At 53.1% G+C, this 10,177-nt stretch overlaps 1 protein-coding gene across 1 annotated transcript in view; it reads right to left on the bottom strand.

Annotated features, from left to right (window-relative positions):
- NRXN2 (neurexin 2) overlaps positions 1 to 10,177 on the bottom strand; it is a 419,710-nt gene that overhangs the window by 312,384 nt on the left and 97,149 nt on the right. The gene's annotated exons all lie outside the window — the stretch shown is intronic.

Genomic DNA, 10,177 nt, shown 5'->3' with positions numbered 1-10,177 from the left:
CCACTCTGAGACTCCTTTGGGTAGTGAAGGGCAGGGTATAAATCCAATCTCTTCTCTTCTCCTTCTTAAACCTGCAGCCAGGCAGACAGGAACTGAAGCTTTATGGAAACAACCACCAATTTGAAGTGTTAGATCGCGCTAACAAAGGAACCGTAGAGTGATTCAGCAAGTGATTCAGCTTTATTTAGAAGTAACGAACAAGCACTAACTCAGTAAGAAACCAGAACAGAAAACAGTGGGAGCTTATGCTCCTTTTAAACATAACCGGGCTAATGTAGCCACGCCTATTTACAAATAACAACCAATGAGATTGCTAGAATAAAGACCAATGGGAGTCTTTCCCTCCTAGGGAATGGTATCGTTCTGATTGGTCGCTGTTACGAAGCGACCAATAGGAAGTTCGCTCAGAGGAGCCCTGGTCTGGCTCGAAGCTTAACATGGGAGTCCTATGAGGTGATTCATGTAATCATTTCAATACATTACAATTCCTCCCCCCTAAGTTAAGCCATCATCCCAATTGTTTTATTATTTACAAACATGCAATCAACCTTTGTACATCAGTTATTCCAACAGTATTTACACTCATAGTCCTTCAGATAAGTCGGCATTTGCCGCGAACGCTGGGACCTGCGGAGCGGTGCAGGCTCCATGGGCAGACAAGGTTGTGGGTCAGAGTGGGGTTCACTACAGCCTGGATCAGGCACAGACTCGACTGGGATTTCAGCCCCGCACACAGGGTTCTGCCCTGACTCGGGGACAGTACCGGGCCTTTCGGTACTCACCGCCTGCTCTGGGGGTGTCCACTCGACATCAGGGGATTCAGCCGTCGGAGAGTCAGCGCTGTCCCTAGCCCAACGTCTCCTTAACTGATCTATGTGGCGCCGCCATATTCGACCGTCAGCTAACTGCACCACATACATTCGAGTACCCACAGAGTCGGATATAACCCCAGGAAGCCATAAGTGCCCGTTTGCATAATTTCGTGCGAAAACCTTGTCCCCTTTTTCAAACATGCGCACCTTCGGTTGCGCCGTGGTACGCTCGGATTGCTCTTCAGTGAGGTCTGGGTGCATTCGGTTCAAACGGGTCGTGAGTCTCCGCCCCATTAACAATTCGGCCGGACTACGGCCTGTAGCACTACAGGGGGTGGTGTGCTGCAGCAAAAGAAAGGAGCCCAGCCTCTGGCTCCAGTCCCCTTCGTCCATTTTACCCAGGGCCTCTTTGGCCGTCCTGACCATCCGTTCGGCTTGGCCATTAGATGCCGGATGGAAAGGGGCCGAAGTCATTTGGCGTATGCCATTACTCGTGAGGAAGAGCCTAAATTCCTCAGACACAAATTGAGGCCCGTTGTCACTGACGATGACGTCAGGCAACCCGTGGGTGGCAAAAAGTCGGCGGAGCGCATGGATCACAGCAAGTGATGTGGTCGATTTCATATGCACGACCTCCAGCCATTTGGACATAGCGTCCACCACAATTAGGAACATTTGCCCTTGGAGAGGGCCAGCAAAATCTATATGCAATCTGGCCCAGGGTTTACCAGATGACTCCCAGCCTTGGGGTGTAGCTTGTGGGGGATCGGGTCTGACTTGCTGGCATTTGGGACACCCTCGTACCCATTCTTCGATCTCTTTGTCCAGCCCCGGCCACCAGACATACCCTCTGGCCAACGCTTTGGTGTGTACCATACCGGGGTGACCCTCGTGCAGCGACTCTAACACTCTCGTCCTGAGTTTGTCAGGAACCACCACCCTGTTCCCCCATAATACACAGCCCTTAGAAATGGATAGTTCATTTTGACGGCTTTTGTAAGGGCCGAACTCCGGTTCAACGCTTCCAACCGGCCACCCCCTCCAAACCCAGTTTAATACTCGGGACAGCACGCTATCCTTGGCCGTGTGTGCTGCAATGTCCCTGGATGATACCGGGGGTCGAGGAAGCTCCTCAATTGCCAAGACCTCACAGGCGGGGGCAGGGTCTGCGCCAATGTCCGGCACCGGGCACCGGCTGAGGGCATCCGCATGCCCAATCGCTTTCCCAGGCCGGTGCTCTAAGTCAAAATCATAAGCCTGCAAAAATATCGCCCATCTAAGCATGCGTGGGGACATGATGTTTGGCAATTGCTTATCGGGCGCAAAAATCCCCAGTAGCGGCTTGTGGTCAGTGACCAGCAAAAATCGTCTGCCAAAAATAAAATCATGGAACTTTTTGACAGCCGCTACCAACGCCAGACCCTCCTTGTCTATCTGGGCATAGTTCCGCTCTGCCGCAGATAGTGATCTAGAATAAAAAGCGATAGGCGCTTCGCTCCCATCAGGCATCAGATGGCTTAAAACTGCGCCTACTCCAAAAGGTGAAGCGTCAGCAGCTAACACCAGGAGCTTGTGTTCATCATAATGCGTGAGTACGGCATTAGATGTCAGCAGCTCCTTGACTCCCACAAAAGCCTTTTCCTCGGCCTGCCCCCACTTCCATTTTGCCTCCTTGTGCAAAAGCGCGTGCAAAGGGGCCGCCACTGATGCCTTATGCGGTAAAAACGCATGATAAAAATTCAGGAGTCCTAAAAAGGATTGGAGCTCCTTCTTACTCACCGGCCTGGGGGCGTTTTGGATTGCAGATACCTTCTCATCCGTGGGGTGGACTCCCTCTGCGTCAATGCGAAACCCCAGGAAGTCCACACTTTCCACCCCGAGCGTGCATTTTGAGCGCTTAACTCTGAGACCGGCATTTTGAAAACGCCTGAGGACCTCTTTAACCCGGTCCAGTAGTTCCTGTTCAGACCCGCCCGCAATCAGCACGTCGTCAAAATAGGGCACTGTGCCAGGTACCCCCCTTAGTAGACGTTCCATGAGGCCCTGAAAAATCCCAGGTGCTACGTTGACCCCGAATTGCAGCCTGTTCACTTTAAAAGCCCCTTGGTGGGTTACAATTGTTTGGGCCTCGGCAGCCTCCGGGGTGACAGGCAACTGCTGGTATGCCTGGGCCAGGTCAAATTTGGCGAAAATCTTGCCACCCCCCAGGGAAGCCAAAATGTGGCTTATTACCGGGACCGGGTACGAATGTTGCTGCAGCGCCTTGTTAATCGTACATTTGTAATCGGCGCATAGTCGTATGGACCCATCTGATTTGACAGGGGTTACGATCGGGGTCTCCCATTTGCTGTATGGTACTGGCTCTAAAACCCCTTGCTCAACTAGTTTGTCAATCTCTTTTTCCACCTTATGTTTGAGAGACACAGGTACTTTCCGATACTTCAACCTAATAGGTTTGACTGACGGATCTAAGTCAAACGCAACCGGGGGGCCCTTGTACCTCCCCAACCCTTCGGCAAATACATCAGGGAACAGGTCGTACAGCATGCCCCATTTATTTTCAGACATCCTGTTAATCCCAGAAATACCAATGCCCAATGGCTCAAACCAATCTAACCCTAGCAGGTTAACCCGGTCTCCCTCTGCAATCAGGAATGACAGTTTAACACATTTCCCCTTATACTCAACAGTAACAGAGTCCCGTCCGGCCAAGGGAATTCGGTTGCCCTGGAAGTCGGACACTCTGGTTCCCGCAGGCTGGAGCCGCCGCCGGCTTCGGTTCGGGAACAACTGGCGCCAGGACGCGGCAGAAATCACCGTCACGGACGATCCTGAGTCCACCTCCATTGTACAGGGTCGGCCGTCGAGGAGTGGAGTCACGGTGATCTTGCCCTGGCTGCTGGTGCGATTTACGGCCGATGCGCTCGACAAGGTCGCCGTCAACTGGCAGCTTGCTTCCGATGCTGAGGAACGGGTCTTGCCTTGGGTGCTGACTGGAGTGCCCCTCTGCGCTGACCGGTTGTTAGTTGAGGGATCCTTCTTTGCTGATCTGCAGACTCTGGCCAGATGACCACGCCGCCCACACGCTCTGCAGTCGACATCACGAGCCCAACAGGAGTCGCGCTGGTGTTTCCCGCCACAACCGGAGCAAGGCTTGACGTTGGTAGTCTTCGCTGGGGTCCGCTTGCCTCGAACCGCGTTGACGTCATCATCCGCGTCTTCGCCCTCGCTGTCTCGTTGAGCGTGTATACTGGGCTCTGCCACCCGCTGGCGGACCTCCTTCGTGGACTTCTCCGCTGCTTCCGCGGCCACGGCCTCTTCGTAGGCCACTGCCCAGGTCAGGGTGGTGCGGGCGAACAGCCTCTGTTGCAGCCTTTCATCTTTGAGACCGCAGACGAGACGGTCTCTGAGGGCTTCCTCCACGTTGTGGAAATTACATGGCCGTGCGGCTTTGCGAAGGGCCGCCACGAAATCTGCGATGGTCTCGCCTCCGGCCTGGTTCCGCTTGTAAAAAGCGTGCCGGCAGGCGATCTCCGACGGTTGTGGAGAATAGTGAGCCTTAAGCTTCTCCGTGATGTCAGCGTAGGTGACAGTCTTTATATCAGTTGGGGCCACCAACGACCTGGCTATGTCGAAGGTCCCCTTCCCGCAGGAACTCAGGAGGCATGCTCGTTTCTTCGCCTCATCGGTGATGTCGTGGGTCTCCAGATGGAACTCGAACCTGGACAGGTAGGAGTCCCAGTCTTCTGAGGAGGGTTCGAAGCACTCGAACTTCTGGCTTCCAGCCATCGGGGGAGACTTGGGCACCGGAGCTGGTGGCGCCTCCGCCGGATCGGCTGCTGTGCTTTGCCCGCTTTCTTCCGAGTCCGAAGTGTGGATGTCCGCAGGGCTGCCTACCTGCTCTAACATCCCATCCTCGTCGCCAATTGTTAGATCGCGCTAACAAAGGACTCGTACAGTGATTCAGCAAGTGATTCAGCTTTATTGGAAGTAACGAACAAGCACTAACTCAGTAAGAAACCAGAACAGAAAACAGTGGGAGCTTATGCTCCTTTTAAACATAACCGGGCTAATGTAGCCACGCCTATTTACAAATAACAACCAATGAGATTGCTAGAATAAAGACCAATGGGAGTCTTTCCCTCCTAGGGAATGGTATCGTTCTGATTGGTCGCTGTTACGAAGCGACCAATAGGAAGTTCGCTCAGAGGAGCCCTGGTCTGGCTCGAAGCTTAACATGGGAGTCCTATGAGGTGATTCATGTAATCATTTCAATACATTACAGAACTGATCCTGGTCATCTGGCGAACAACTGTAAAATCAGATCTCCAGGTGCCACCTGAAGGTTGGTAACCCTAAGAGAAATGCAGCTACAACTTTCTGCAGTAGGCTTGCCAAGCCCCCGCTGGGGAACTCCACCCCCTGCTGGAGGGCGTCCCCAGCGTGCTGGCCATGTTGTGGGGGGGACACTCTGTGAATCAAGGGAAAACTCGATGGTTTTCCCTCGAGTCACGGTGCCCCGCCCCCAACGTGGGCGACGCGATGACGTCACGTCCGGTGATGTCATTGTGGCGCGCGTGCGCAAAGCACACACGCGGGGAGACTCTTGACGGAGCCAGGAATCCCACCGCTTTGCAGATAAGTCGACTTGGCAACCCTATTCTGCAGGCAAGCTTCTGAGAGACACAGAACACTTTTTCAAGTACAGGTATTCAGAACAAAACAATGGAAAACTTCTGACATTAACCAAGGTGAAGAGAAGAAGGGATTAAGCAAGGATGAAGCGCCTGGATTCCAGTATCACACTCTGAGGCAGGCTGAGATTGTTTTCAGTCCTGTGTTGACATTAGTCTGCCTGATCTCCAACAGTTAAAAAAAAAAATCCATTTCACAACCAAGGAGACTCAGTCACATTCTGTGTTCATGCAAATTAAGGCATTTTGCATCCATCTGCTTAATTGTCTCCAGCCCCAATCTAAATCACCAGGATTTGCAAGTTACAGGCAAAACCAAGGGACTGGCATTAGGTGGCCGGCAGAGGAAGGGGGGACAGAAAGGGGAGGGCTGGTGAACGTGGGAGAAGGGCCTTTCCCCATTCTGGAACAGCCTTGCCCCCCTCACTACCCCCCCCATCGCCATGCCCCAGGAGGATCCCAGACTCATAATGCTTGGGGGCAGCCCCGAAGCTGCTTCTCTGTGAGCCGGCGTTCCCCTTCAAGTGTTCCCAGCCAGCTTCATCCATTTTTAAAAGCCCGCTTTCCTCTTAAAAGCAGCCTTTTAAAAACAACCCTTTGAAAGATCCCAGCCACTCCGCCCCCTCTACCCAAGCCTCTGCCAAACAAGACAGTTTTGCTAAGTCAGGGCTAGAGCGGTCCGTCCCCCCCCTGCCGTGAGCAGGGTGGTCTGGCTTCTCCCCACAACTGGATCCCCAACTAAGCTGCGAGAATGCAGTCTCCCAGAATTCACTACCTCTCCTTTACCAGGATCAAAGTAACAGCAAGCAAAGAAAGACTGGGTGGGGGTCAGGCACGGGGCCAACCCCCACGGACAGACGTGTGCCTATTGCATCCTCAATAGCTTGTGCAACCATTTGCTACCATCATCCTAGCACAGCTGGATTCACACTGTGCATGAAAAAGCATCCACATGCATAACCCTCCACAGACACACAGTCCACGTTGCGTGAGCATTTGTCACGCTTGCCACCCTTGCCTCCCTCTGCCATAAGCTCACCAACAGCCAGCCTGCTTACAGAATCCATTGCACAAGCGTTCACGCCCACATCTCTCCCAGCTGCTCATTACCACTGCGGTGTACCGGCTAATGGCGCTGGACTCCTGAGAGAGAGGACCCAGGTTCAAATCCCTTCAAGCCATGATGCTTGCTGCCTCTCCACATAACCTACCTAGCAGGGTTGTTTTGAAAAATGAAATGTGGGTGGCGAAGGAGAAAATCATGTATCTTTCCCCGATTCCTTGGACAAAGTAGAAAAAATTAAAATGTGGCAACCAGCAAGTAAATGAACAAATAAAAGTCCAATGGGGGTTAGCATTTCAGAGTAGGCCCTGGGAAACCCAGTTTCCTCTTCCAGCTTGCTGTGAAACTCCCAGCACGACCTTCGGCTGGTCACTCTCTCTCAGCCTATCCCACCTGTGACGTGGGGTGGTGGGATACCCCAGGAGTATATGGAAGGGCTGAGGACATGGCCAGACAGACCCAACCAGGGTTAAACTAGTTGCAAGGGTGTGGCCCAAAGGCCATTGGCTAGGGTGTGGCTGAGTAATTGGGCTGGAGAGGACACGGGGGGGGGGTGGAGGAGGACTGAGCCTCTCCCCCAGTCCCCAGGCCAACAGCAACTCTTGGGTCAGGACTTAAGGGCAGTCATAGAGAAGAGCTGGGAGAACACATGAGAGGCAAGACTACGATGGTGTGCATGAGAATTAGGGTTGCCAACTCCAGGTTGGGAAACTCCTGGAGATTTGGGGGGTGGAGCCGGGGAGGACAGGGACCTCCGTAAGGTATAATGCCGTAGAGTCCGCCCCCCAAAGCTGCCATTTTCTCCAGGGAAACTGATCTCTGTCATCTAGAGATCAGCTGTAAGTTCCAAAAGATCTCCAGGCCCCACCTGGAGGCTGGCACCCTTAGTGAGGGTAGAAAATCAGGCAGCTGGAGCAGGGCATGGAGCGACTCTCCTGTGTGAGAGAGCCTCGTGTTCTTATTCTCCGATAAAAGACATGGGTTCTAAGTTCCCTGGTGTCCTCATGTTCCTGGGGACTCATGAGAGGCCAGCCACTTCCCAGGAGGGTTGCCAACCTCCAGGCAGTAGACAATGGAGAAAACAGCCGTGATGTAGTATTAATATGAAAATATATATTTAAACTGCAGTGAGTAGTATTTCTTCAACAGGCAGTCGCTGGAGACCTCCCACTATCACATCTGATCTCCAGGCGACAGAGATCAGTTCCCCTGAAGAAAGTGGCCACTTTGGAAGGCGGAGTCTATGGCCGCCTTATACCCCATTGAAGTCCCTCCCCAGGCTCCACCCCTAAAATCTCCCGGCATTTCCCACCCCAGAGCTGGCAGCCCAACTTCCCAGCCTCCTCTGCACTCCCACCCTTCCTCACCCTCCCCGTGCAGGGCCCAAGAAGGGCCCAACAGCCAATGTTCCCTCTAAGCTGTGGAGTCTTCTGAGCAAAAATTCTACTTTGTGAGCTGTTGCCATTAAAGTTGTGAGCAAGCGATCTGGCCACTGCATAAGTTAGTTTGCTCTGGAGCCATCCTTTCCTGAGCTAAGACAAAAATGTGTGAGCTGGAGGCTAACAAACTGAGAGCTAGCTCACACTAACTCAGCTTAGAGGGAACACTGATTGTAATATATTGCTGGTACACCACCTTACGTCAGAAAGAGACTGCATAAAGTCACATCGGTCCAAAGCAAAATCCAAAAACAAACCCATGTAGTACTTCCTTATAGTATAGAACTCTTCATCATCCAGGGTGCTCAAGAAATAAAATAAAACGAAAGTGGAAGGAAGAGGAGGCAAAAAAACCCCAACCACCACCTTCCATGGCTGTTATGAGGATAAAAGAGAAAAGGGGAGAACGATGCAGACTACCCAGAGCTCCCCAGGGGGAAGGAGGGATAAAACATGCACTTGACAGATAGATTCCTTATACCAGTTCTCACACCTCTGCACCATCAGAGCACATGAGCTCACATTACATTGCAGCCTCCCCCTTCCCTCCACAGTCCGCACACCTGGAACTCTGCCCACGATCACTAACGCGCCCTTCACGGATCCAGGGAGACCATCGATGCCGCAGTGGCAACTGCCCCCTCCCCCCCGCAGAGACTCACGCCCAGATCAACAAGTCTCAGCCTTGGCACCTGCCCCCATCCCTCCCCGGGAAATCCCTTCCCAGCCACACGCAGCGCACCAGTGCGCACAACTGTCCATGCGCACGCGTGCCTTCTCCAGCTCACCACCCCTCACGCCCACACGTCCGCGCCAGCATCACTTTTGTGTCGGCAGCCGGCTGGAGCCCAACTTGCTCCTTCTGCGCACCGCCAGCTTCAGTCATTAGCTCATCAACTCGAGACTTCGGGACAATTAATCCTATTCCCCTTCCCCGGGGACCCAGCACGCCAGCATCCCAGTGCATGGTCGGCATAGCAACCAGCCAGCAGCCTGATCCAAGGATGTTCCTGTCCTCTTGCTGCCAAGGAGGAGGGGGGCTGCTTGGGAAAAGGGGATAGAGGAGAGGTTGCCGGGAAGGGATGAAGGAGAAAGGGAGATCTCCAGATCCACCGGACACAGGTAACGTGTTTTGGAAGAGGAAAGCCTTTGGTTTGGAGGTGCTGCAAGAAACCTCACGGCGCCCTGGGAATCCCCAACACCTGCTCCCCCCACCACCACCACACGAACCCTTGCATTCGCTCTCAGCCATCTCAACTCATAAATATCACAACTCCGTCACTTCAGTTTACACCACAGACAAGCCCTCTCCTTCTGCAGGGAGGGAGGGAGGGAGGGAGGGAGGACATGCACAGCCTTGGGATTCCCTCCAACAAAGCCTGAGTATCCTCCAGCACTCTGGGCAAGTGTGGAATCTGGGACAGGATCCGGCGTCTTGAGAATCGAAGGCGTTCGTTTAATTTTTTAAAAAAAGAAAAACACAGAGCAAAGGTTCTCAGCCCTGCAAGCTTCAAATGAGAGCTTCAAAGGAAAACACACAACGGCTGTGCCTGGCGAAGGAGGAGAAGGGATTAGTGTGATATTTAGGGAGGGGACTTGGTGATCTCTCCCACCCCTTGCTAGCGGGGGGGGGGGGCGAATCTCCTGAGCAAACCAAATGCAGATAGGCCAGACCACAGAAGGAGTTTTGCCTTGGCACGGAGAACATAAAGAGGCTCTCGGGGGAATTGGGTGTCCTATACGGTACAATTGACCCCTGTGACGTCTTGGTGCAGCAGCCAGTCTCTTTCAGGCACTAGCTAAAGACACAGATATGTGCCATCTGCAAGCAGCAGTGTTCTCTCCCCTATCTCCCTGTGGGTTCTTCTTGACCCCACGAAAGGCAGTGCTGCTATCCCATAGGGCCAAGTGAGGCAGATGTTCGAGATGGTAGATGATGCTGTTAAGAGCAGCAGGATGGGAGGAGAAGAGACTGGTCTCACTGAAAAGAATGAATAGGAAGTGGCACTCGCACTGAGAAGGGTGGGCAGGAAAAAAAATGCCAACTGGATTTTTGCCCTACATTAACCAGTGGGATGGGGGGGAGGTGTTTGGATATTCTGCACTGTGATCCAAAACACCTTCGGCCCGCCACAATTCAGGATACCCAAGAGGATCTCTTTCCTGCTG

Source organism: Gekko japonicus, unplaced genomic scaffold, assembly GCF_001447785.1.
Source record: "Gekko japonicus isolate JY-2015 unplaced genomic scaffold, Gekko_japonicus_V1.1 scaffold313, whole genome shotgun sequence".
Lineage (NCBI taxonomy): Eukaryota > Metazoa > Chordata > Lepidosauria > Squamata > Gekkonidae > Gekko > Gekko japonicus.
This window is presented reverse-complemented; position numbering and strand designations above follow the sequence as displayed.